This window comes from Lacerta agilis, chromosome 4, assembly GCF_009819535.1.
Source record: "Lacerta agilis isolate rLacAgi1 chromosome 4, rLacAgi1.pri, whole genome shotgun sequence".
NCBI lineage: Eukaryota > Metazoa > Chordata > Lepidosauria > Squamata > Lacertidae > Lacerta > Lacerta agilis.
Genome location: NC_046315.1, coordinates 87,122,165 through 87,149,562, shown reverse-complemented (window position 1 = coordinate 87,149,562; position 27,398 = coordinate 87,122,165).

Sequence of the window (27,398 nt, the reverse complement as noted above, 5' to 3'; positions counted from 1 at the left end):
TCAAGGGACAGATAATAAATGGGAGAGAGGGAGGGAGAGAGGATGGATTAAAATGTGACAGCAGAGGGTGGAGCAAAGCAGCCAGCAACCAGCAGCAGAGACAGAAACGGCGTTTTGGAAAATGGTGTGGCTAGGTATTATGTTAAAAAAGAAGAAGTAAAGAACGTTTTAATTAACAAGTATGCCCTGGGGCGTTTTAGAAGACCATCTCTACTATCATTCTAACAGGGGGAAATAATGTTAAACAGGTCAGCGGAGATCCAGCCCAGGATTGGATCCTGTATTTGGACCTCCACTTTTTATAGCACATGTGGTCCCTGAGAACAGAGAATATAGCCACTCTTGCTTTAACTGAGCCTTCCTCTACCTGATGCCTTTTAGGCATTTTGGACCACATCTCCCGTCATTGCTGATCATTGACTATGCTGATTGGGGATTACAAGTATTGTAGCCAAAAACATCTGGAAGGCACTAGGCTGGGAAAAGCCACCTTAATCAGATTTTTACCCTGCTAAAGGTAAAGGTAAAGGGACCCCTGACCATTAGGTCCAGTCGTGTCTGACTCTGGTGTTGCGGCGCTCATCTCGCTTTATTGGCCGAGGGAGCCAGCGTACAGCTTCTGGGTCATGTAGCCAGCATGACTAAGCCGCTTCTGATGAACCAGAGCAGTGCACGGAAACGCCGTTTACCTTCCTGCCGGAGCAGTATCTATTTATCTACTTGCACTTCGACATGCTTTCGAACTGCTAGGCTGGCATGAGCTGGGACCGATCAACGGGAGTTCACCCTGTTGCGGGGATTTGAACCGCCAACCTTCTGATCAGCAAGCCCTAGGCTCTGTGGTTTAACCACGTCCCTGCTGCTGTATAATAAATATGGGACGCAGGTGGCGCTGTGGTCCAAACCACAGAGCCTAGGACTTGCCAATCAGAAGGTCGACGGTTCGAATCTCCATGATGGGGTGAGCTTCCATTGTTCGGTCCCAGCTTCTGCCCACCTAGCAGTTCAAAAGCATGTCAAAGTGCAAGTAGATAAATAGGTACTGCTCCGCCAGGAAGGTAAACGGTGTTTCTATGTGCTGCTCTGGTTCACCAGAAGCGGCTTAGTCATGCTGGCCAGATGACCAGGAACAACTGTCTGTGGACAAATGCCATCTCCCTCGGACTATAGAGTGACATGAGCGCCGCAACCTCAGAGTAGTCCGCGACTGGACCTAATGCTCAGGGGTACCTTACCTTTACCTTTTACTGTACAGTGATACCTCGGATACATATGCTTCAGGTTACATACGCCTTAGGTTACATTCTCCGCTAACCCAGAAATAACGCTTCAGGTTAAGAACTTTGTGTTCAGGATAAGAACAGAAAATCGTGTGGTGGTGGCAGCGGGAGGCCCCATTAGCTAAAGTGGTGCTTCAGGTTAAGAACAGTTTCAGGTTAAGAACGGACCTCCGGAACAAATTAAGTACGTAACCAGAGGAACACTGTACAATAAAATGTAAAGAGGGGGAAAAGAGCAAGTTAAATCTATAATAAGAGACAGCAACAGAAGTGATAGCATGTAATGGCAATAACACATTTTAAACTTTATTCACTTTCTCCACATTTTGTCTTCGGTTAATACCAGATGCCAGGCACCTTCAGCATGACCCTGTCTATTTCCTTCATCTACTTCATTTCCAAACACAGCCTCCCATTGTCCTTGACTGCTGCCCATTAACAGCACTCTCCATAAATCTTAATTGAACACAGCAGTGCACCACAGGCTTATCCTTTCTCTAGTGAGTTACTTAACCCTTCAGACACTGAGTCCACAGCAAATAACAGGTGAAAGTGATGTGGTGTTCAGAGGGGAATGGAACTGCTCGGGAGGTCACTTACAGGCGCAGAGAACACAGAGATCACAAATACTGGGAGAAAGCCACAAAAGGTTGAATTAGCTATATAAATGCAAGGAGTAATTTTTGTGTACATTCTGCCACAGTAAATCCAGGGAAGGGAGGGCAGGCAGAAGAATTAGAGAGCCCTCATCTCTATTTGCAGGGGATGGGAGGTCTAGAAGCCACATTCTGACGCATAACACACAATGCTTTTCTTCAAATTCATGACACTTAAGTCCTGAAATACACAAACGATAATCGAGATGGTGAAAATTGTTCCCAGAAAAGTGGACTACTTCAAAAACGCAGGTGGGAGCGGTAATAGTTGAATACTCTCCACTACTGAAAAAACAAGCAAACCAAAACAAGCCTCTGGCAAGCAGAGATCTTTGACATAAGCTCAAGTAGTTTACAAAATGAATGCACAAAGGGGGAAATGAGAGGAGGTGAAACACATGCCCAGGCTGTGCTCTGGACTTCTTCACATCTATTTGGAAGTCTGCATGGAGCAAGAATGGAAAGCCATAGGTTTCCCATCAGCAACTACCCAGCATGGCCAGAGACATCTGTGATGTGAACCCTCCAGGCACCCAACTTGCTTTTTCAAGGTTCCTGGTTGTGCATAGAGAGAACTTGGGTGTGTGCAAAGGCTGGTAGGGTGGGGGTGGCATTGCTTACTTGGGTTCCCAGTGCATAAGGTACTGCCAGTAACTGAGAAGGGAAGGGGGCAGTGGAAAGGTTGCCACAGTGCAAGTGCAGTGGCAGGGCAGGAATGTTGGTTTGGCCCTGCCACTGCACCTCCACTGCACCAAACTCCCCAGCATCTCCTCCTTGGTAGCCACCTCTGCATTGGGAAGTCAGGTAGCAGCACCATATCACCAAGCCAGCCACTACTGGTACAAAAGGATCTTACTGTGTTAAGACCATCAAATGAACACATGAAAGTGAGGATGAGCCTATTCCTTCAGACTCGCATCTGTCATATACATACACTGCAAGAGGCCATGGACCCACATCTCCCATGTAGCAATATAGAAATTTGTGGAGCAATCACAGTTAAAATACAAAGTACAGTACAGTCCTACTTCAGAAATGAAATGGAAGAGGAAGGTCAGGGGGTCTGGAGTGCTTTCCCTATGAAAAAAAGACTTTAGAAAAAGAGGAGGAACATGATGGAATGTTATTAATTATGCGTGTTGTGGAGAAAGATCAGAAAACATTTGTTGCCATAGGATGCAAGAGTAACCTATAAAAAATAATAAAAAAATCCTTCCAGTAGCACCTTCGAGACCACTAAATTTGTTCTTGGTATGAGCTTTCATGTGCATGCACACTTCTTCAGATACGCATGCATGCACACGAAAGCTCATACCAAGAACAAACTTAGTTGGTCTCGAAGGTGCTACTGGAAGGGATTTTTTATTTTTTATTTTGTTTGACTATGGCAGACCAGACACGGCTACCTACCTGTAACAATAACACTGTCCACTGTATTCATGATCACACAGAAGTAAGTCGCACAGAGTTTCGTGGTACTTACTCCCAGGTAGATGTATACAGATTTGCAGCCGTAATGCATTTGTTAAAACCTGCTGAACTTGTGGGGATGCTGGTGGCAGCATAGACATGAAGAAGAAGAAGAAGAAGAAGAAGAAGAAGAAGAAGAAGAAGAAGAAGAAGAAGAAGAAGAAGAGGGAGAAGAAGAGAAGAAGAAGAGGGAGAAGAAGAATAGGGAGAAGAAGAAGAGGGAGAAAGAAGAAGAAGAAGAGAAGAAGAAGACGAGGGAGAAGAAGAAGATGGAGAAAAGAAGAGGGAGAAGAGGGAGAAGAAGAAGAAGAAGAAGAGGGAGAAGAAGAAGAAGAGGGAGAAGAAGAAGAAGAAAAGAGAAGAGGGAGAAGAAGAAAGAAGAGGGAGGAAGAGAGGAGAAGAGAAGAAGAAGAAAGAAAAAGAAGAAGAAGAAGAAGAGGGGAAGAAAGAAGAAGAAGAAGAAGAGGAGAAGAAGAAGAAGAAGAAAAGAGGAGAAGAAGAAGAGGGAGAAGAAGAAGAAGAGAGGGAAAGAAGAAGAGGGAGAAGAGGGAGAAGAAGAAGAGGGAGAAGAAGAAGAGGGAGAAGAAAAGAAGAGGGAGAAGAGAAGAAGAAGAGGAGAAGAAGAAGAAGAAGAAGAGGGAGAAGAAGAAGAAGAAGAAGAAGAAGAAGAAGAAGAAGAAGAAAAAGAAGAAGAGAAGAGAAGAAGAAGAAGAAGAGGAGAAGAAGAAAGAAGAAGAGGGAGAAGAAGAAGAAGAAGAGGGAGAAGAAGAAGAAGGAGGAGAAGAAGAAGAAGAGAAGAGGGAAAGAAGAAGAGAGAAGGGGAGAAGAAAAAAAAGAAGAAGAGGGAAGAAGAAAAGAAGAGGAGAAGAAGAAGAAGAAGAGGGAGGAGAAAGAAGAGGGAGAGAAGAAGAAGAAGAGGGAGGAGAAGAAGAAGAAAAGAAGAAGAGAGGGAGAAGAAGAAAAGAGGAGAGAAGAAGAAGAAGAAGAAAGAAGAAGAAGAAGAAGAAGAGGGAGAAGAAGAAGAAAAGAGGGAGAAGAAGAAGAAGAAGAGGGAGAAGAAGAAAAGAAGAAGAGAAGAGGGAGAAGAAGAAAAGAGGGAGAAGAAGAAGAAGAAGAAGAGGGAGAAGAAGAAGAAAAAAAGAGGAGAGGAGGGAGGAGGAGGAGGAGTTTGGATTTGATATCCCGCTTTATCACTACCCGAAGGAGTCTCAAAGTGGCTCAATCTCCTTTCCCTTCCTCCCCCACAACAAACACTCTGTGAGGTGAGTGCTGAGAGACTTCAGAGAAGTGTGACTAGCCCAAGGTCACCCAGCAGCTGCATGTGGAGGAGCAGGGAAGTGAACCTGGTTCCCCAGATTACAAGTCTACCGCTCTTAACCACTACACCACACTAATTAGGTGCCCAGTTAGCAGAAAGCTGTCCCATGAACCTTCCACCCTGACCACCATGCATGGCACATGTAAGTCCTGGATTCAGAGGATGCTAGGACTCAACAGTGCAGGAGGGCTTTCCATAAGTCACTGGATGAAAAAAAAGCTATGGGACTAGACAGATGACTGTCTGACCAGCAGCAAATCCGTTCTTATGTTCTGATGAGACAAGCATTTCCTTTATCTCAAGTGCACCCAGAAGTTCTTCCATAATTATGCAATGTCACCTTTTGCACAGAAGGGCAGGACTCACATAATTTTTGCAAATGTCAACTTCCACCCACATTTTATCTACAGCACTGCTAATGCCTTCAGTACATCCTGGTAACAACTGCCAGGTAAAGTTTGATGCTGCGAATGAATCAAGAACCTGTTGAACCACAACAAAAGGAGCTGAACCACTGGATGATGCTGTTGCACTACGGAAAAATGCAGCCGGCTCATTAAACCGGCTGTAAATCTAAGGAGGCACCAACACAAAAGTTCAGAAGTGATAGTTTCAGGTGTTTTTGCTTGTCTTTAAATTACTTATAATCATGCAGCGACAGATGCCACATTCTTCCTTTTCTTCCCTGGTAACTGCAATTTGCCCACACTTACATGTCATTTTGAATTCCCAAGCACTACATATGTCTCACCTCAGAGATTTCAGAATCTGTCGCTGTAAAGAGAGGCACCATTCTTAATATGCAAAAGAAGAGGGAAACAGTCAATGTTTCATGATTTAGCAGGATTTTAATTTCACAATCTGTTGAAGGTGAAAAGGAGTATTGCACCGTGGAATAGAGCTGGGTTTACAGCTGTTTGCCAAATGTAACGAAGTGTGTGTGTGTGTGTGTGTGTGTGTGGTGTGTGTGTGTGTTTTGTTATGCACTGTCACCGTTTCTAATTAGTAGGCCATTCCTAACAGCAGGAATTCAATACAAAAATTGGCCACTGAGTGGGAATAATTCTTATTTTCATTTCTCGCAGGTTTTCCCCCCCCAAATAATATTTATTCTTTTTCCAAAATAGCATACAAAATAATATAACATACAAAAACATAAAAAACATACAAAAGCCTTTAAAAAAAAGATTCTTTTTTTCTCCTCTACCTTTCTTTTACAGTGTTAGCTGGCTTCCCTCGGTCCTTCCCACTGATTTTCATTGTTAAATCATCATTAGCAGTTTGGTTTATCATCATACTAACATATTAATCATAATTACCAATTTAGCTATTATTGACCTATATTATTACTTCACCATAAAAAACACAAACAAAATTCTATACTAAAATCAACCTTCCTGCTGTAAGCCTATAAGTCCTCCTCTACGAGTCCATATTCTATATATGCAATATTTTTTTCAAATAAGCTTTGAATTTCTTCCAGTCTTTCTTCCTCCGCATCTTCTGTCTGGTCGCGCAGTCTCCCCGTCAGTTCAGCAAGTTTCATAAAGTCCATCCATCTTCATATTTGCCATGCATCTATGGTTGTATCTCATGTGTCTTCCAGTTTTTGACAAGAAGTAATCTAGCATTTCTCACAGGTTTTTTTATTACTTTATCTTCCTAACAGCTGTGGGGAGGTGGGGGGGGGTTAAGTCCTTTTTGAAAGGGAAAAAAGGCAATTTAGGGATACTCATAGCTCACTTCCAACAAGGAAGCACATCTCATCAAAATAACTATCTAGATACTTTAAGAATCAAAAATATTGTTTGCCTTTGCTTCATGGCCCAGAACTAGAGATTTGCTTTCTGACTTAACTCGGGATACCACAGTTGAAATATAGGTGAGAGGCAGAGAGAGAGAGAGAGAGAGAGAGAGAGAGAGAGAGAGAGAGAGAGAGCAGAAGAACAGGTTAGAAACAGTGTGAAAGGAACTGAAATTAAATGCCTTCAAATTATTGTGGGTGGTGTTCAGAGTAGACCCCACTGAAATTGATGAACATAACTGAGGGTCCACTGATTTCACTCTGAGTAAAACTTAGTTGAATATTGTTCTGTATGTATCCAAATAGAGGTCATTAATCCTGGACTCCTGAAACAAGCTGCTAGTCCCTCACTGCCTCTGCCACTATTACAGCTGGTCCAAAGGAAAATGACAGGTGGTTCAGCAGATCAAAACATGTTTGGACAAAATGATAATCCTGAAATATGTTTAAAAGTAGGGTAGAGTCAAGCAATTGGGTTGAATCCAGCACATGTTATTATCTGAGCAGAACAACTTCTACTCATGAAACAAAAAAATATTTTTTTCTCTGCTCCCCTTGCTCACTCCTTATACCAGAGAGTTAAAGGAACTTCTAGATAGGCCTAGGGGACAATAGGAGCAGGAGGATGAGAGTGGGGCATTTACAACCTTTTATTTAGATTTCATTATTCCAAAGTCTTGAAAATGGCAAATATTGGCACATCTTTATCACAAAGGCATATAAAGAGGGTTGGATCTAGTCAAGCTTAGAGTAGTTCATATTTGAATCAAGAATGTTTAAATTAGTCAGGACAAACTTAAGTCCCATTGAGTTTAGCCGAATCTGCCCTAAACATAACAAAATTTGTATTCAAGTCCCTTAAGTAAACTTCATGTATATGAATCGGTACTGAATCTGTTTTTCCTAATATAATAAGTGCACCCTCATTAAAAGTATAGAACATTGCTAAATAATGAGGACGCTCAGATTTAGGAAATAAAATCTGAATTACAGGAGGAACACAACCAACAACACTGAGCAGATATTTCAGAGTGCACAATGTCTCATACTTACAAAATGCAGGTTTCAAAAAGATTTGAATTTAAAGTTTTCTAGTTCTTTGCTATCACTAATCAGGCTGCAAGGATAAATTCTTAATTAATTGTATCTTAAAATGAGAGTCTACCAAGATAACAGGCTAGTTTGAGATCTGGTTGTTGGAACTGTCGTGTCACCTGATTAATTATTTGAAATATGTCCCCCCCAAAGGGAATAATTTTTTAGCAAAACCACCTCATGTGTGTTAGGGAACCAGCAAACAGCACTCCCGGCAGCAGAATTTGGATGTATTGTGGTTAATTTTATTTAACCTGACTTGCACAGTACCAGTCATGTGCTATTTTTAGAGTACTTTTCGAGGCTAATTAAGATAGAGATCCCAATGGCAGTCTAGTCCCAATTGTCAAATTTTCCAAAGTTTTTCCTCTACTTCTTCTCCAAAGCTTCACCCCATTTTGGTCTTAATGATATAAGGGGGAGGGGTAGTCAATTGTGTGAGGATTTCATATAGTTGGGAGATTATTCCTTTCCCGAGTGGGCTGCTAGAGATCAAATAATTGTTTAGGTTGCGTAGTGCCTGAGCCCTTATGTTTGGTTGGTTAGGAAGTGTATGATCTGATACATCTCTAACCAGTCACAAGATATATCTCCCAGCATAAAGTTTTTTTCTGGCCAGACCATGGCCAGATCTAGGTGTTGTTGCAGATGGCATTACTGGTGCCAAACAGCAAAACAGCCCCTTCAACTTTTTCTTCTCTTGATGACATGTACTAATACAAATGCCTGATGTGATGCTATCATGCTCCAAGTTTCTTGTCCTCCACTGTTTTCCTTGCCTGTCTTTTGTGAGTGTGGCTTTCTCCCAAAGTGCAGAGTGTTTGAGGACCGGGACATTCGCAGGGAAACCAAAATGCTTGTTTACAAGCTATTGTACTACCAACCCTTACTTATGCTTGTGAAACATGGACCCTTATAAACGCCATTTCCAACCCCGAAAGATTCCATCAACGGTGTCTCCGAAAATTTGTACACATCACTTGGTAAGACAGGCGAACTAATAACCAGTGTACTGGAAGAAGCAAAGATCACCAGTGTTGAAGCAATGATTCTTCACACAACTTCGTTGATTGGTCATGTTGTGCCTGATTATCGTCTTCCAAAGCAACTACTCTATTCCAACTTAAAAATGCAAAGTGTATGCTGGTGGTTCAACAAAAGAGGTTTAAAAAGACTGTCTCAAGGTAAATCAAAAAAATGTAGTATAAACACCGACCAATGGGAAACACTGGCCTGAGTGCTCCAATTGGAGATCAGCCTTTACTAAAGGTGTCATGGGCTTAGAAGACACTTGAACTCAGGAGAAAACGTGCTAAGAGGAAGGCACGCTTGGCAAATCCACACCGTGATCAACCTCCCACCCTTCCAATGTCCCCACTGTGGAAGGACGTGTGGTTCCAGAATTGGCCTCCATAGTTACTTACGGACTCATTGTTAAAACCGTGTTTGCGTGGCCAGGCGGAGTCCCCCGAACCCCGGGCAGCCCCTGAGGGAAATAACGACACGTGACAACGTTCTATGGGATTAAATTGACCACAACTTTATTAATATTCAAATGTAGGGAGACCTTGGCTCAGGCATTGGGTGTTTATCCTTCCCAGCGCCCCAGCCAGGGTTCTGGGTAATTTCAGGGTTATCCAGCCTGAGTGGGGGGGGGGGGGGCTAGCTCTGGAGAACATATGTTCAAGCAGATAGCCCGCCCCCCATTTGCCGCCGCTGGAGGGGGAGGGCAGTGATGACCTCGGGCGTATGGTCAATGCCTCCACCTGAGACCCCTTTAACAGACCCCTGTTATCGACGCCGCAATGGGGTGGGGGTCCACCGCCCCCCACCTACCCCCCATTTTGGTAGATGACTAAAGGATTCTGCCGAGGCCTGCAAACCGCCAAAGCTGTGACGAATTGCTACGGAAAGGCGAAACCTACCAATGCAGGGAAAGTCCTTTCCGGCCCTTCAACAGCGACCTTGTCATAGCAGCGCCTGCGTCCCTGTGTGGCGTGGGAAAAAAGGGTGGTTACCTGCAAAGTAAACGTCAATTGAGGGAGTGGAGGTGGGGAAGCTCTGAATCCAATGGCCACTTCCTCAGGTATGACTCAAGTTCTATGTGTGTACTGTATAATCCCTCCTACCTGCCAATCCCACCGGCAACACCTCCCGCAGCCGGGATTGGGCAGCTGCTAGAGTAGGTGTGAGTCCACAGGTATCCAAACCTGGAAGATGGTGCCAGACCCAACTGCCAGGAGCTTCACCATGATCCAAGGGGGCTACTCGTGACCACGCAAAAGGCGCCCCCCCCCCATTTGATGTGGGGAAACGTTCATTATGGAAGACAATCTTACTCGCTACTAGAGTGATCACCAAAGAAGAAGATAGGGAACAGAAAGTGTGACACTGATACCACTCAGTTTTGTTTTACTGAGCACAGGGAGATAAGGGATGTTGTTACTGGGCACAAATTGGAAAGCGTGAATCTACTTCCTCTCTCTCTCTTTCAACATGCACATAATTCTACAACACACACACACAGCAATTTTCACTTTATTTCTCTCTCTCAAAATAGACATTTGTAAATGCACTGTGCTACTTTGTGACTGTTTTGTGCCAATACATTTGGGGAAGTACAAAAGCCCGTGGATCAGTGAGGTTCAGTGCACACAGTAGTCTGGGAGGTGCAGATCAGGTAAAGTCAAATTTGTATGGAATTCCTACAAATCAAAATCCTCAATATCTCTAGTGGCAGCCAGTATCACCAGTAAGATCTAGTTATGATTTAACAGGAAATAAACCTTAGGTACATGTTCTGTGCTCCTTGGAGAAAGTGTGGGGTGTATAAACTGCAATAAGGTAAGATGTGGTTTTCATGCATCTATAGAAATGGTGTTTCTCGGATACAATGTCCCCACTTTCTATAGCTTCTAATGCCAGTTGTGTATTTGTTACCAACCAGCGTTAGGAAGAAACTGCAAGGGGGGATGAATTTTTTTTAATAGAGCTGCAAAGAACACAGGCGCAAGTGACACCTCATGATATTAACCGATGACGTTTACAAATGACATGCTGCGCTGTTCAGTTTGTTGTCTGTAAGTAATCATCAGTTCTTATCTGACTGAAACTTTGCAAATACTTTCAGAGTGAAACTGTTCTTCCCTGATCTGAAAGCAATTTTAGACAACATATTACTGCAGGAGGCTTATCAGGTAAAGTGTCTCAGTCAAAGGAAACTGTAAACAGAATACAGATTTTGCCAGAAGCCAACTGCCCATTTTTGAGAGCTGCCACCAAACAAACAATATGAAGATTTGATTCGCTGTGCACATTTGTTTATTCTGAAGAAACTCTTTAAGAGAGGCTGTTTAACAGTAAGATTAACAATAAACTGGGCTGCTCTCAGGCACCACATTAATTGTTCAACAATGCTGTCATAACATGAATCTCTCAGTGAAGCTGAGTCCTGTTCACAAATCCATATTCATAACCTGAAGACTGTAACTTTCAAGGGGTGCCTTATATCTGAGTGTGAGCCTTGATATAAACATTCATTTTGGCTCCACTAAACCCACCCCATCCAACCTCTTTTCCAAAGGCACAGTATATCTGCCCTGCTAGGTGACTAATCTACTTGCTGTACAATCACTTAGTCCTCTTCAGTTTCACATACTAGCTAACACATCTTGCACTACTAATTTTCCAGGGTTCACCTGGACCCAGTATTGCACAAAATGGGGTCTAATACTACCATTTTTTCTGCTGCATTAACTTTCCTTCCTACATATGCTTTACTTCATTCATCAACATGATGCTCCCATTTCTTCTCTTTCACACCTCTAAAGAGTTATAGAATTGGAAAGAATCTCAATAATCATCATATATCCAACACCTTGAAGATGCAGTAAATCAATCATTGCAATATTCTTGATAGGTGGCTGTGGCGTTTTGCCCATTCCTGGGAATATATGAATGTGCAGGAGTGAGTAAAGGGTTAATTGGCTGCCATAGGCTGACCCAATGAAAAGCCAGAGAAGGAGCTTGGGGCTTTGAAACTCAGCATAGAAGGGGGGAGAGTGGCAGTTGGAGTTTGGGCAGTTGGTTAAGAGCAGTTGATTGGGACAGTTGGTTGGGGTTGTGGTTGGTGATTGTGAGGGTTGGTGGTGAGGTAGAGTGGTGAGCGTATGGATCAAGACAGGGTTGAGATAAGAATAAAATATTACCATGGTAACAATACCTTACTTTTGTTGATGTTTAAAATAAACACCGTTCTTTCTTCTTTGTTCAATCAAAACCCTGACTGTGACAGTGATTACCGGGGGGGGGGGGGGATCCTGGTTGGTGGCAGTGGAAGCGCTGTGGTGGCACAGGGATCAATTAGACTGTGAAAGGGCCGGGGACCCTGTGTGATTGCCCAGTGGGCCATCCAGCCTTTGCTTCTAAACCTCAAATGAGGAAGAGACCACCACTTTTCTGAGGGCTGTCTGTTCCAAGGTCAAGCAGTTCCTTCCAACAGGAAGTTCTTATGTTAAGTGTTGAAATCCTCTTTCTTGCCCACATGTCAATCACCTGATATCACTATGACATAAGTTGATGCTGTGCTCTGAAGCTCCAATTGTTGGCACTTCAAAGCACAGTGTGGGCTGCTTGAAAGTCCTTTTTCATACAGTTATGCTCTTTCAAAAATCCCCTTGCTGTTCTTTGAACCTTGCTCTTGAACCTTCCATGGAAACCACTGTTAAATTGAAATGGAGTGAGGGAATCTATTTTAGAAGACATTTCAATGTAAGTCACTTCCTCCCCCTAGAGTATGCACATTCTCACTGCCCATCAACTGATTGAACCTGGGACCTGCTGCACGAAAAGCATGTTTCTGCCACCGAGTTGCAGCTTTCCCCCATTGTTGCCATTGCCTCTTTAATTGTCAAGGTGGTCACAATGAAATGTAATCCATATGAATAAAATTCCTCAGGAAGCGCTACACCAAGCTGAGTACAGCTATTACAGCTCTATCGCTATGTAAAAGAAAACAATGGAAACAAAATGGGTAGCAATATTATGAGCCACATGCTTTTGCTGTGCTTGTGTGATATGGGATGGCAGCAGGCTCCCGTTCTGCAGAGCCTGTCAGAATTTTATCTCGCAAGTCCCTTCATCTCTCAGGTGACCGTATCTGCAATAGTTTCACCCCACCAGACTTCATTGTTTCAAGCCTTCTTAGGGCTGAGTGACAATTCAGTCAGAATGCACTTGAGAACAGGATGTACAAACAAATGTCCAATTCCTGCTAAAAGATTCTGCAGCACACATCTGCTTTAGTTTCATATACTTTTCTTTATCATCAAATCAGTGATTAGTGGATGGAGTCTGCTATATCAAAAGAGCCAAGCTGTCTGTGAAAAACAGCTGGGGGAAAGCAAAAAAAGAAAAAACAAAGCAAAGTAAACATGGTTGCCTCTAAACACCTCGAGTGTGGAAAACGCAGAATAGTACAGAGTGCTTTAAGAGTACAAAATGTGTTCTGGTAGCTCCAATCCAATCAAGCATGCATGGAAGAGATGGTGCAGAGTGCACATAGTCCTTGAAAAGAAGTAGTAGCTAGGTCATAAAGAACCATCAAGTTCTGGACCATAAAAAGTCTGATCGCCGAAGGATTGATGCTTTTGAATTATGGTGCTGGAGGAGACTCTTGAGAGTCCCACAGACTGCAAGAGGATCAAACCTATCCATTCTGAAGGAAATCAGCCCAGATCCTGAAGCTGAGTCTCCAAGATTTTGGCCACCTCATGAGAAGAGAAGACTCCCTGGAAAAGACCCTGATGTTGGGAAAGATGGAGGGCACAAGGAGAAGGGGACGACAGAGCGAGATGGTTGGACAGTGTTCTCAAAGCTACCAACATGAGTCTGACCAAACTGCGGGAGGTAGTGGAAGACAGGAGTGCCTGGCGTGCTCTGGTCCATGGGGTCACGAAGAGTCAGACATGACTAAATGACCAAACAACAACAACAACAACAGCTGGGTCAAGTTAGACATATTGATTTGTGTGAAGTCGGGGAGTTTTCTTGTTGGGCTGTGTACGTAATGAAGGTGTCCTCTTTTGTTTATCCCTGTGCTAGCTTCAATTTGTTGGCTAGCTTTTCAAGTAGGGTTGTTTCTCTTACAGTTTGGTACCAGCGGTCCATGTTCACTCCTGACAGGTCCCTCCTGTCAAGGAACCTTGCACATACACTATGTAAAAGAATGAAAGTTTATAACCCCTTTCTCTCTCTCTCCCTTCCCCCCCTTCTTCCCCAACCTTATCCTGTCTCACGTTGAATATAACTGATCTGTAGAAAAGTTTCTACGAACGGAAGAAATTGTTAATGGTTACTTATTTCTCCTAAAAAGAAATCATTAATTTATGAATCCCCCCCCCTAATGAAACACAATGCAAAGCATTTTGATGATGCAAACTTATATTTTGTTACTACCAGTTCACAGAATTCTGGACCGAGATTTTTGATATATTGCTCCAGACAGAGGACATATGGTCAGCAAAAACATTCCAGTAAACTTTGTGTATCGCTTGCTTTCCCCCAAGGTATTGCAAGGAATAACATCAGCACTGCAGATTCAATTTAAATATACTTTGTGATTTTGTTCCATTTTAAAACTAGTAGCTAATGGAAATCAATTACAAAAGTGAAGCTTATCCTTTTGAATGATGTTTCCCATAAGCTTAAGCAAAGCGAGGAAGCATAGCAATTAAGTGCAACATATCTCAAGGTAACGTCAGGACTGTATGCTAACTATGATTTATACATTTTTATTACTTGCATATTCCAACTGTCAAAATGGCAATCTGACTTTAAAGATAGCTTCCTCAGGGTAGCCTTCAGTTTCCTCACTAAATGCTTTGTAGCTGTTAAGATGTTCCTGGAAAAGAGGCAAGCTTTTTGCCGGTATGGAACAAGAGAGGGAGGAAAAACTTGTCTGCTGTTTCTCAGCTTTTTCTTGCTAATCATCCCCCCCCCCTTTAGAATCATCAGGGGGGGAACTTAAAATAGAAACATTAGTATTTTGAAAATACTACACTCAATATTACACAGATTTTTTCATTATATTTAAATATCCAAATTCTAGATTAGTATTGGAGAATTCCACCAATATGTGTTTTATGCACAAATGAGCTTTAATTACAGGTAGGTAGCCGTGTTGGTCTGCCATAGTCAAAACAAAATAAAAAAATAAAAAAATTCCTTCCAGTAGCACCTTAGAGACCAACTAAGTTTGTTCTTGGTATGAGCTTTCGTGTGCATGCACACTTCTTCAGAAATCTCATACCAAGAACAAACTTAGTTGGTCTCTAAGGTGCTACCGGAAGGAATTTTTTATTTTTTATTTTGTTTTGAAATGAGCTTTAGTCATTCATTCTGCTGTGTTTTGCATTAAGAATCTTTGGTCAACTGCAAGTTTCAATGAGGTTAAAAAAAACCCCAACTCCTATAACTTTCTCTTAGGCATTCATTGCTTTTGCTGTTCCAGCATTTTAGCAAAAAGTTAGTCACACGGTTAGCAATATGTACAAGAAAATAATTCTGCACTTGATCTGCAGGACTGGGTTGGGTCGATCTGCAATTCTTACACTTTGAATTCTGCTTCAGTTTCTGAGCTGCTATGTATTAAATGAAACTCTGTGTTTTCCATTCATTGGAATCTAAAAACAACTATTTATTTTCATCCTTTTGGCCAACGTGGACGAAATGCTCAGGTACAGGAGCCCTCCTGGAGTGGGCTAAGCCTGCCAGTTTTGGGGTGAATGCATCAAGAGTTTTGCACAAGGTACCTTTAAACTTTGATTTATTTATTTTTCAGATATAGGAGAAATCTCTAAACTTTTTTATTTTCTGCTAGAGTCGGATGCAATGTGTAGTCATGGTCGTCCCTTTTAAGGTGATGATGCTTGGAAAATGTCAGAATAGTGGAATTGATTTCTGTTCCGGACATGGGACAAATAAGTAAACATTAACCATTTCTGCTCCCATTTCTGTTGGAATTCTTCAACCCCCAGCCCCAAAATGAACTAGTTTTCTCAAAGATTATTAGTAGGGGTTGGCTTCTGCCCCCTCACCTTTGGGGGGGGGAAATACAGTGAAAATCTCCATTTACGGGGTTTGGGGAAGACATAGATCAGTGTGAAAAACAAACACAGGTTTTAAAGCAACCCCCCCCCCCAACCAGTGTGACTGTAGTACCCTGTGAAAATAATTATCTGTGATTAAGAGACCTACTCATCAAAATGAAAGATCCCCCCCACACAAACACACACACTTAATGCCCTCTCCTCTTGAAGCATGAGTGTTTCCTCAGTCAGTTTTGCTTTATTTCTTGTGGGGTGGAGGTGAAAAGAGTCATGATTTAATAGAGAGAGAGAGAGAGAGATTTAATCCTTGTTCCACAATCTTACTTGGGAACATGAGCACCTTCCCCAGGCCACCCCAATTTGCCTTGTAATTTTGGGGTATGCACAGAGCTGATGTACATATTTAGTGCATATCCACCACAGACGTAAAAAGGTTGCTCTTTGGACAGAACTATGGCACATAACAGTTTTTGCATTTGCCCCTCGATCCAAAAGCTGAAAGTTCAACAATTCTGTAAAAAGCACAGCCTTTCTTCTTCTTCTTTTTTAAAACAAGAAGTCACATCCTTTCTCATAATGAAAGGCATGATGCTTGCTTAGGATGTGATCTGTTGATATGATGCAGTGGAGTGTGTGTGTGAGGGAAGTTAGATTTAATGCATCTGTCCTCTAATCTGAGTGCAGTTAAGTTATGTGAGCTGTAACACAAAAAGGGATGAGTTATGGCAGTTGTCCCTCAGGCTCAAATAATACCTATGGATCTATGATTTATTTATTTTTTGTACACGGCACTCGATATAAATAAGAACATCCCACACAAAGGCAGCCAACAAGGGAATGGGCAAATTTGATAGGCTATACACATCATCCTACCATAAAAACACTGGCAACAACTTTGTGAAAATAAAATTGAGATGTACTGAGCTTAAGCAACTAAATAAGTTTTAAGGGAAATTTCATGGGTTTCTTCTAGAATTTGACTTTTATTGACAGTATACTTTAATATGCATACAATAACGTGTATTGTTCCTTGGTAGAAGAAGCTGTAATGAATTATACAGATTTGTACTCTTTGACATCCCATCAGATTTCAAACAGATAAATAACTCCAGTTACAGGTAGGTAGCCGTGTTGGTCTGCCATAGTCAAAACAAAATAAAAAATAAAAAATAAAAAAATCCTTCCAGTAGCACCTTAGAGACCAAATAAGTTTGTTCTTGGTATGAGCTTTCGTGTGCATGCACACTTCTTCAGATAAATAACTAATTGACTTTTAGAAGACACCTGAAGGCAGCCCTGTTTAGGAAAGTTTTTAATGTTTTGTTATGTTTTAATATTTTGGGAAACCCAGTTAGATGGGTGGCAACTAATAACAATAACAATTCAGACTTTTTTGTTGCATTTTATTTAGCAAACTATTACTTTAATTCGAATGTATGGCTATTGCTTGATTGAGACTAAAGTCCCCGGCAGTATTCCTACTGGAGGTGTCTTTGACACCCTAGAGTACTGGAGGCCACCCTTGGATGTGTGGATTTCATGGACACAACTCACGATATCCACAGCATGTACATGGTGACATCTTGAAATGTTTTCATTCTAACTGCAACCTTGCTAAAGATGCAAGCCAACTTTGGTCCACATATACAAATCCATGGACTTGGAGAAAAGATCAAAATGGGCCTAGCCAGAAACAAAATCACAATCCTGTTGTCAGCTCAGAAGTAACTTCCACTGAATTCAGGGCAGATTCAGCGGTACTGCTGCAAATAAAACGTTTTAAGTGTGTTTTAAGTGCAATATACAATGTGACACTAGATGGCAATGGTGAGCCTTATGGAAAATTCAATGTATTTTTTTTTAACAAAAAAGGCTTTTTTAAAAAGCATTTTCAGAACGGTTTTTATATGTGTGTAGATTCTACCTTACTCTCAAGTATATGTGTCTAAATGCTTTTCACTGATGTACTTTAGCATTCTCTTTACTTCTGTAAACATTTCCTTCTTGATTTTTTTTCTTTTTACCATTCCCATTTCTAAAATGATGTGCAAGTTAGAACCAACTATTAGCTATCAGCTATTGTTGGCTGCTACTCTCACTTGTACAGTTACTTTTGGATTTTCTTACTAATTTCCTCTATGTTCCTAGAACTAATAACTCCCGGGGCTTCTAATTTTATAGATATTCCTTTAATAAAACCCAATTCATTCTGAATTTTACAAAAAGCTTATTACAAGGATTATGTGAACAATGAAAGCTTTCTGCCTACAGCAGAACCATAACACATTTGAAAGAAAAACACCCGGGACATTTAATACATTTGCTGCCAGAATCACTTTCTTTTTATTCATTCGGTTGTTTAGTTATATAGTGCTAGGACTATACAGTTATTTTTGGTTTGTACATCCAGGCATGGATCTTAAGGTAAGTTAACAGCTTAGGGAAATGCACAGATAAAGAGTTTCACATCTCTTCCTTCCCATCATAGTTCCCTGGGAGACATCACCTTGCCGACAAAGGTCCGTATAGTTAAAGCTGTGGTTTTCCCAATAGTAATGTATGGAAGTGAGAGCTGGACCATGAAGAAGGCTGATCGCCAAAGAGTTGATGCTTTTGATTTCGACCACTGCGCCACCCGCGCCCTATAGAATTGATGCTTTTGAATTATGGTGCTGGAGGAGACTCTTGAGAGTCCCATGGACTGCAAGAAGACCAAACCTATCCATTCTGAAGGAAATCAGCCCTGAGTGCTCACTGGAAGGACAGATCCTGAAGCTGAGGCTCCAAGACTTTGGCCATCTCATGAGAAGAGAAGACTCCCTGAAAAAGACCCTGATGTTGGGAAAGATAGAGGGCACAAGGAGAAGGGGACAACAGAGATGGTTGGACAGTGTTCTTGAAGTTACCAACATGAGTCTGACCAAACTGCGGGAGGCAGTGGAAGACAGGAGTGCCTGGCGTGCTCTGGTCCATGGGTTCATGAAGTGTCGGACACGACTAAACGACTAAACAACAACAACAACGTCCTCTTGCCTTAGGATCCAAGCCAATGAAAACACAATTAAATAACAGGTCACAATTATATCTATATCTGTGAACAGAATTTTTTAAAAAACAAAACGAGTAGCCAGTTATACCTAGGAGCACTCACGTGCAAAGCTGAAAACTTTGCAACCCTGGTTCTCAGCTGAAACTACCTGTCTGTTTTCATATTTCATATTCCACTAATTGCAAAAAGTGAGCCCTGTCAGTATAGGGTCCGTCCGCCACCTCCCTCCACTGCTGGGCCTGTCAAAATTTGCATCTGTGTTTGCTTAAAATACAGGAAACCTCACAATGAAATAAGGCACATCAGACCATTCATTCCTGTGCAATCCAATGCCCCCTGCATGTTTCCTCATTCGGCACCGTGGCCCATACAAGAGCGTTCACAAAGAAGCAAAGTGTGCCTGCAGACAGTCAGTATTTTTTGGGAGGGTCTCAAGCACTCACCGTGAATGTAGGTTTGTGCAATTAAAGTGGATTAAAGCACTCCATTGCAGCAAATCCACTTAAAACAAACAAACAAACAAAAACTGCTTCCACTTCCAAGGAGACTCAGGAGACTGATGTGCCCCACAGAAGACACTCTGTTTCCTCTTTTCTTCCATACTTTTCACAAGGCAAATGTAACTAATGGATGAAGGTATCTAAAACTTCATTTCTCCTTTCCTTCTGCACTAGGTATAGCAGTGAACTCTATGAATGGCTGCCAGAACTCTGCAAGTTCCTGAGAGAATGAGAATAAACAGTGTATCAATCGAGGCTGATGGTGTCAGAGTTCCACTTAACAGGGTCTAGGGGAAACCCCAGGGACCCAGGTGGCGCTGTGGGTTAAACCACAGAGTCTGGGGCTTACCGATCAGAAGGTCGGCGGTTCGAAACCCTGCCACAGGGTGAGCTCCTATTGCTCGATACCAGCTCCTGCCCACCTAGCAGTTCGAAAGCACATCAAAGTGCAAGTAGATAAATGGGGACCACTCCGGCGGGAAGGTAAATGGCGTTTCCGTGTGCTGCTCTGGTTTGCCAGAAGCAGCTTTGTCATGCTGGCCACGTGACCCGGAAGCTGTCTGCCGACAAACGCCGGCTCCCTTGGCCTATAGAGCGAGATGAGCACCGCAACCCCAGAGTCGGACACGACTGGACCTAATGGTCAGGGGCCCCTTTACCTTTACCTTAGGGGAAACCCCAGCTCTTATTGACACCACATTCCTCCTTGCAAAACATTGCCATTGTTCAGGCATGTTCTTGGACCCAGTACAATTTTTCGATGCTTTCCATATTTTCCTGTAATGTTCATTTTTAGGGTAAGCAGACTGGTGCTTGCTCATCTCTTTTTCAAACAAAGCAGTGAAACTTAAAGTAAAGAAACAGATAAAAGTATCTGTATTCAATGTTGGATCTAATCCTGAGATTAAATGTTAAATCTCACGATAATGTGCCTAATTACCAGGCTTATCTCTATATAGCCTGAAAATCTCTGCAGGAAACTTACTGATTATTAATTAAACTATGAAAATCAACCTTTTAATTTACCAACCAGATATGAATCCTCGGCTTGAAAGCTCAATTATACTGGATCTTTTAGAGTAATGTTTACATTGTATCATCTTTTAGTCCGAGATCAAATCTAAAACGAGCCTTTTGGAACCAGAATAAATCCCCCAAATTGTCACTTAATAAAAGACCAACTATGAAGTTCCTCTGCGTTTTAGCCCCTTTACGTGTACATTACTACATAGCAGGAAAGAACTGCACTTTGGCTGATCATTATGAAAGGATTTGGGAAAAGACAGCCGTCTGTTTCCACCCCACCCCACCCTTTCCCGATATAACAAAACAATTCATTAAATGATTGGTTTCAGTTCTCCAAGTCGTTGCTGTGCTATGCTTTCCACTGAGAGCAATATTTTCTTCAAAGACTATTGAATCTATTTGGTACTTATGGTGATTGTGGTTGTGTGAGAAGAAACACTGGGGATGAGTTGATCCAGACTTCACATACGACAGACAGAATAGCTTAAAAAAAATCTCTCTGTTGGTGTGTGTGTGAAGAGGCATTTTTCTTGCTGACTGCCCACCCTGGAGGGCACCCTGCAGTCCCCCAGTGCAATCTCCTATGTTGTTCTAGAGGGTATTATTATTATTATTATTTATTAATATACTGCCCTATACCTGGAGGTCTCAGGGTGGTTCACAGAAAAGATCACAATATATAAAATCAAGATAAACACAATAGCTCAAACACACACACAACCCAAAAAGAGCCACATTTTAAAAGGGCATAGGATGTCAATCAGGGCAACCAAAGGCTTTGTTAAAAGGAACATTTTTGCCTGGCGCCTAAAGCCGTATAATGAAGGTGCCATGCGAACTTCCCTGGGGAGAGCATTCCACAGATGGGGAGCCACTGCAGAAGGCCCGTTCTCGTGTTGCCACCCTCCGGACCTCTCAAGGAGGAGGCACAGGAAGGAGGGCCTCAGAAGATGATCTCAGGGTCCAGGTAGGTTCATATGAAAAGAGGCTCCTTGAGGTATTGCTGTCCTGAGCCATTTAAGGCTTTATAGGTCAAAACCAGCAGTGGGCAGTGTGTGAGGTGGCGCCTGGGGGCCACAGGGGGTAATCAGGAAAAAGTCCCTCCTCATGCCCACCAGTGGGAACATCCCTTGAATACACTGCTGGTTAGAGGATATTTCCACTCTGCCTCTTGATTCCCCCGCTCCCGCCTCTGATTCTGGACTGTTCTCTGGCACAGCCTCTGCCTGCTCACTAAACCCTGCCTGCCCCCTCTTCTCTCGATCACTCTTGGTCATCCCATCAAAAATCCCCTGGCTTTTCGTTCTGGGGGTTCCCTTGTGGATTCCTCAGCTGGTGCCTCCCACCACTCTTTTGCATCCAGCCAGTCCATTACGGTTTGGGACCCTCGTATTTAAGGGACCGCCTCTCCTGGTATGTCCCATGTAGGACCTTAAGGTCCTCAAGTGATAATCTTTTGGAGGTCCCGAGCAACAAAGACGTTAGGTTGGCCTCAACTAGGGCCAGGGCCTTCTCAATATTGGCCCCGACTTGGTGGAACAGCCTATCATGGGAGACCAGGGCCCTGCGGGATTTGGCATCTTTCCGCAGGGCCTGCAAGACGGAGCTGTTCCACCTGGCCTTTGGGTTGGTTTCTGTTTAATATTTATGCTTCATCTTTTATTGGTGGGTTATTTTGAAATTGAGACCTGCAGTTTTAATTGAATTTTAAATTTGTATTTTAATCTGTTATTTTAAATTGATCGTCTTTATGTTTTTTGTTGTGATTTTAATTGATGTTAGCCGCCCTGAGCCCGGTTCTCTGGCTGGGAAGGGCGGGGTATAAATAAAATTATATTATTATTATTATTATATTATTATTATTATATATTATTATTACATGAATCTTTGCATGAACCTGGAAGACAGCACACCTCCCGTGATATCCTGTTACCTCTGCACATTGCTACCTATGCGTCTTGCTCCCAGAATCAGTGTCTGAGGTGAGAGAATGTGGTTGATTTTGCAGCCCCAGTGAGACAGCATGGATCCCGGCAGTCCTGCTTCTATGGGTCACGTATTTGTCTCCTGCAATGGGTGATCTTCTTCCTCCCTAGGAGCAACCCACCTGCGCATGTTGTTCCAGTACCATCTGCTCTGCCCTATCTAGAATTTCCTCATCTTGCCCAGGAGTTCAGAGTGTGGACAGGTGAACATCAAGTTGCTGAACCTTCTCTTCCAGCAAAGCAACCAGCTTGCCCTTGCTGCAGGTGTAGTTTTGCACATTCTCAGGCAGGAAGACAAACATGGCAGAGTAGTTCCTTCACTGTCTATGTCTCCTGGTACTATGTATACCACGAAACAGCACTCTGGGTCTCTCCCTCAAAACACCCTTGCGAATGCCCCAGTTTACGGGTCATGAGCTCCCAGAAGCTGCAATCAGCTAAATATATCTGTTGCTGGCTGCTAACTCCTCCCATTTCAAGTGTGTATCCACAATGTGCCACACAAATAAAACTCTCCGGGCTTATCTTCTCCGCATATCAAAAAGGTGTACAGTGTATTTCAGAAGGGGGATATTAAGTAGTGGGTGGACATGACAGACGACACAGGTATTTCTCCAAGAAGTTCTTTATAGTAAGCTGGAACTGAACTCAACACAAACAGCTCAGCCAGTCTGCTTTTATAGGCAGCCAGCTGACAACATTGTAACAACAACAGCCCAGGGTTTCCCGCCTAAATGAACTGACATGGACCTGAGTGAAAACTACATACACAACACCCCTGGTGACCAGAGTGAGAACTTCAATACATAACAGGGGAAATGTTGCTTTTCTTTGGCAAGTCAATATTTGGACACTCTTGTCAGTATTAAAGTCAACGATTCAGCAGATTTCATCAGCCACTGGTGCCTGTCAAACCATTGCAATAATCATTTCCCCCAATCTCTTGCGCATAGTTGCATGGCTTGGGGAAAGCCCTGCAGTCTCATCTCTTGTTCTCTAGTGCATGACTCCCATTTTCAGTATTGTTCATGGATAAGATACAGAAACAACAACGACAACACCGGACTAATTTTCATGCTAAATTTGCAAGACAGTTTCACATGTTGGCTTAAAGCTAGCCTTAGTATTAATGCCAACATTGATAGGACACTGTATCATTGTCAATTCTAATTATGGGTGTGGAAATAAATACAGAGAATAATAGGAGGTGGAGGGGAAGCACAAATTAGGATTAAGAGACTGGGAACATTTACAACCACACAAAGTCATAGCAAGATTACAGATACATAGAAATTCTATGTCTGTGCTGATTCACTGGTCAGTGGTGAAGCATTTTCAGAGTTGCAAGGGCATGGTTTTGCAACAAGGTTACACTCCTTTACTTTGTTCACAATATTTATCAATTTATTATTTTGTTCTTCCACTATATTCTTTTGTAAACACTTTACAGAAACCTTCTTTGGCTCTGAGACTGCTGAGCCCATCATAAAACTACCAACTCTTGCTGAGTTTTAATTTTCACCCTAAAGAAACAATCAATAAAAGTTTTAAATGTTTTTCATTGTTGTTGTTTTTTAACCAAGGATATTCCCTAATCTGCACCATTATTAGAAGCCAAACAACACGTTCAGTTTTTTAATGAAATTCCACATTAGGGCTTCCACCAGTTAAATTGGCTCTTAACTCCTTGTTATGATTAAAACACATCATTTCAACTGGCACCATTAATAAAATATGTATAAAGTTTCTGATTATTATTATTATCATCATCATCATCATCATCATCATCATCATCTTACCTGCCCTTCAATATACCGGTAATGTCCCAGGTCAGGTTACAGCAATTTAAAAATACAATACACAAATTATAGTGATAAGAATAGAGTGGATCCTAAAACATATAAACCCTACAGGTATGTGTCAGGTGTCATAGGAAACAGGTGTATCTTCAGCAAATGAGCTGTAAATATTCCACATCGCAAGGAAACCTGATCTCATCATAATTCTTTCACATTACAGTGGTACCTCAGGTTACATACGCTTCAGGTTACAGACTCCGCTAACTCAGAAATAACACTTCAGGTTAAGAACTTTGCTTCAGGATAAGAACAGAAATCGTGCTCTGGCAGCGCAGCGGCAGTGGGAGGTGCCATTAGCTGAAGTGGTGCTTCAGGTTAAGAACAGTTTCAGGTTAAGAACGGACCTCCAGGACGAATTAAGTACTTAACCAGAGGTACCACTGTACTCCTTTTCAGATTCTTCCTCCATGGTGGTGGGGATGTAGCCCATGGATCTAGTGAAATATAGAGATATAGGGGGGAAATGAAATTTTGCACATAACAAAAACAGAGTGACTCTGTGACTTCAGATCATAGTACACCATTGTGTCCATATAGCGGAAACCACATCTGTTTCAGATGTAAAAGAGAAACGGAAATGGATATCATCAACATAGTTAATAAACTGCACTCCAAGTCCTTCAGTCTACTGGCTACTGTTTCATTTACTAAACTCGAGCCCAGTGTGCCCTTTTGCTTACCTCACCTGTTTATGTGAGTGGTTTAATCTGATGGTTCATCTTGGATTGTATCTGTCCCCACCAGTGGTGTAGCAGCAGTTGCTGGTACCTGGGATGAGCACACGTCAGGTGTGTGCGTGTGTGTCGCGCTGGGCGGGGGTCTGCTGGCCCAGCTCTCACCACTGATGCCACTGGAGCAACCCCATCCCCACCAGAGCAAAGCGGGGGCCCACCTTGTTGCCCGTCTGTTTGCATGGGGCTTGGGGGGAGCTGGCTGGCTGATGCAGCCCTTGGCAGGCAGAGAGGAGCACCAGGCTGGGCCATGCTGCAGCTGCCTGAATGGGGGCACCTAGTTCGTGCCCCCTCAAAAATTGTGCTCCCAGTGAATGAATGCAACTGATCCTCAAAGATGCATGGCAGGGCACCAATTTTGGCCCTGAGTCATAACTCAGTTGCCCAGTGTGTGTGACATGATGTCAGGACGTCACACACCCTGTGGCACCGGAAGTCAGGTTCCGAGGTCTCGCAAGGCCTCAGGTAGCATTTCCAAGGTCTTGTGAAGCCTTGGAGATGGTGTCTGAAGCCTAGTGAGACCTCGAACATGACTTCTGCTACTTTGCGAAGAACCAGAATTTTTTGGTGGGTGCTCTCTGGCCCCCAGGGCCCCCTAAAGTTGGCACGCCTGGTGCATGGATAGAGCCAAGCACCCTGTCTTGACATGTCAACCTCGTTGCACCACTTGCATGTAGTCACTTGGCTTAAATGTATTTAACCACATTTAGATATAAATAACCACATTCAGAAAGAAAGGTGCTCAGAACATAATTGTCCCCAAAGTTAGTACCCATAATGAAGTCTAGCAGCAATGTCTCATTTAGAAATACCAGCATGCATCGTCATATCAACTTATTCTCCCAATTTGAATTCTTATTTCTAACTTTAAGTAAATCTTGTGCATACCAGCAGATGCATTAGACCAGGAATGCATCCTTTTGCCATTAATGTTTTGTAGAAGATGCTTAAGACTTCTTTGCATATACGAAATGGTGGCAAATGCATTCATAATTGCTATCATGGGGCTGAAGCTGTGCCATATGGTATACAATAAGAATGTGCTCATCTAGATTTACTAGAGCAGAGTAGATTTTCTTAGTCGGACTATTAACTCATATTCATTCCCAGGCATTCTGCTTCAACCTGCAGTAATACATAGTCATGAGCTGTACTGGTTTCTGCTCCGGGTGAATTTAAGAAAACAGACTTCTAAAAATAAGTTTATAACACAGTTTTCAGTCTCTGGAAGCCTTAACTTCTGACATTTAAAATACACTTGTTGTATTGTATAAGTTGGAGAAAGTTATACCAGGTGTATAAAGAGAAGCTGCCTTACATACAGATTTTCCTGTGTCAAGGATGGACTGTTTGGATTGTCAGTGAAAATTGGGAAGGGCTGTCCTGGCAAATGTGCACATTTTAATACAAAAATGACTTGTTGCTATTTTTTTTTTTGGACAGAAGTTGAGGCTCTGTCTTTTTAATTTTAGAAAAGGAAAAAGCAGCCTTTCCTTGTAGTGTTACTCAGAACAGGCAGTGAACTCTTGCCTCTGTGAGAAGTCATTGTGACATATGGCATTTGCTTGCTTGATGATCTTGCTTACCCTTAATGCTTTCTGAATCAAAATCAGGACAGAATGGGGTTGAAATGGTCTTAGTCATAACTTACTCTGTGATCTAGAGAAATTGCGAGAGACAATGCATGATATACATTGTCAAGATCTAAGGATAATCAGAGTAGCAATGTGTTTAATTAAAACTATGCCTTCCACAAGCATACATGAATAGCAATGGAAAAAACTAATTAAAACATCTTTTGTAATGCTTGATGAATTGACATGGGAATACCCAAATACCAACCAGTATTTCAGTACTGTTCCAGAAAACACACTCCAATCATTTGCAGTATTCTAAAAAATTAGAATAGTATTTGTAATTCAATGAAGGGGGAGACGTTTTCCCTGCAGAAATACTTTTGGTAAAATAAATACTTAAACAGGTTACACATAAATCCATCTGAGCATTATAGTACATCCAAGTTATCCTATTGTACAGGAATCAAACTTGGTCCAAAAAGCCAAAAGAACATTCTGAGATTAGAAGCATTTGAGGAATTCGTTATTTGAGGATTGCTATACAAAACAGAATACAGAAAATGCACATTTTGGATGCAATCCCTTGGTCTGTAGAAGGGCATCTTGGGGGTCATAGAACAGAGACCCCTCCCCTTGGTTTATAGGTAGAGAAGGGCACCTGCCATTGCAAACCTCCCTGGTTTTTTGCATATTATTATTATTATTATTATTATTATTATTATTATTATTATTTTATTTTATTTTATATTATTATTATTTTGCTGTTTCCAGTAACAGTAATAGCAGAAAGTGCTTTGTGCTAGGGCAGACTTTTAATCTATTGGAATGGGAGACAATAATTCATAACGGAATGGGGAAAGTATGCCAGTGCTGGAGCTGCAATGTTCATCTTGCACCACACTGGAACCAATGAGATAGGATTCTTTTTTGGGACGGGTTG